Genomic DNA, 1,875 nt, shown 5'->3' on the forward strand with positions numbered 1-1,875 from the left:
GACAGGGACGGGGACGGCGCGACGGGGACGGGCCCGGGGAGGCGACAGGGACGGGGGCGGCGACGGAGACGAGCGGCGACGGAGACGATCGAGGGCGGCGGCGACGGCGACGGAGACGGAAACAGAGGAACGAACAGAGAGGGAAACTGAAATTTTCGTAGCCGTTGTATATATAGAAGGCACCTTTAGTACCGGTTGGAGCCACCAACCGGTACTAAAGGCCTGTTTTGGCCAGCCCAAGCGGCGGGAAGCGACCCCCTTTAGTACCGGATGGTGGCACAAACCAGTACTAAAGGCCCCCCCTTTAGTACCGGTTTGTGTCACGACCCGGTACTAAAGGGGGTGCGCTGGCGCAGGTGCGGTGCGGCAAGTTTAGTCCCACCTCGCTAGCCGAGGGGCGACCGCACTGGTTTATAAACCCCCGTGCGGTCGCTCTCTCGAGCTCCTCTCCAAAGCAGGCTTACTGGGCCTACGTGTTCTTTGCAGCCCTGTGGGCCCACTTGGCCTTTGCGGGCCTGCATCCTGACCAACGACAGGTTGGGTTTCTAGTCGTATGCAGGCCGCTCTGGCCTAGTAGGCGGGCTTTTTTTATTTTATTTTTTGCTTTATTTATTTTTGTGTTGTTTTTTTTTGTGTATTTAGAGTTTCTTTGTGAACATTTTTGTTTTAGGTACAAAAAATTACAAACTTTCTGTTAGGGCTTTTTTTTATTTTTTTAATTTATTTATTTTTGTGTTGTTTTTTTGTGTATTTAGAGTTTCTTTGTGAACATTTTTGTTTTAGGTACAAAAAATTACAAACTTTCTGTTAGTGCCCGTAGTTTTCAAATTTGAATAGTTTAAATTTTGAATTATTTGAAATTAGTGTGAATCACTAGTTTATGAATAACTTAACTTTAAAAATTAGTAAAGGCATGAAAGAATTTGTTTGCACATAAAATTTCTTCGCGTTTCAAATGCCAAAACACATAACTACCCTAACTATTACAGAGATTCCCCTCTCGGTGTGAAACACAGAAGAAAGTGATGATAGCTAGTGAAGCCGATCACATCCCAGATCTTTGCGTGTGAAACTTTTTCTTCGCGTGTGTCCCTTTGCGCCGTAACCATGGAAAATCTTCATCATTTAACGGGATGCTCGGGTCAATATTCACTGTGAATAGAGCAATTTCATCAAACTTTTCATAATCTTCTGACTTGTCTGTCTTGTCATCCACTCCCACGATGTTTCTCTTCCCAGAAAGAACTATGTGCCGCTTTGGCTCATCGTACGATGCATTCGCTTCCTTATCTTTTCTTTTTCTTGGCTTGGTAGACATGTCCTTCACATAGAAAACCTGTGCCACATCATTGGCTAGGACGAATGGTTCGTCTGCATACGCAAGATTGTTGAAGAAGGATGGTGGGAACACCAACTCGAAACTGACAAGACATTGCACCAAATCATTCTGTAACCTTGGTATGATTTCTGGATCGATTACCTTCTGAGAGATTGCATTGAGAAATGCACATAGCTTCACAATGGCTAATCGAATGTTTTCCGGTAGAAGCCCCCTCAATGCAACCGGAAGCAGTTGCGTCATAATCACGTGGCAGTCATGAGACTTTAGGTTCTGGAACTTTTTCTCTGCCATGTTTATTATTCCCTTTATATTCGACGAGAAGCCAGACGGTACCTTAATACTGAGCAGGCATTCAAAGAAGATTTCCTTCTCTTCTTTGGTAAGAGCGTAGCTTGCATGACCCTGATGTATGCCATCTTCTCCGTGCATACGTTGCTGGTCCTCCCGTGCCTCAGGTGTATCTTTTGTCTTCCCATACACGCCCAAGAAGCCAAGCAGGGTCACGCAAAGATTCTTCGTCACGTGCATCACGT

The sequence above is a fragment of the Triticum aestivum genome, chromosome 3B (genome assembly GCF_018294505.1).
Source record: "Triticum aestivum cultivar Chinese Spring chromosome 3B, IWGSC CS RefSeq v2.1, whole genome shotgun sequence".
NCBI lineage: Eukaryota > Viridiplantae > Streptophyta > Magnoliopsida > Poales > Poaceae > Triticum > Triticum aestivum.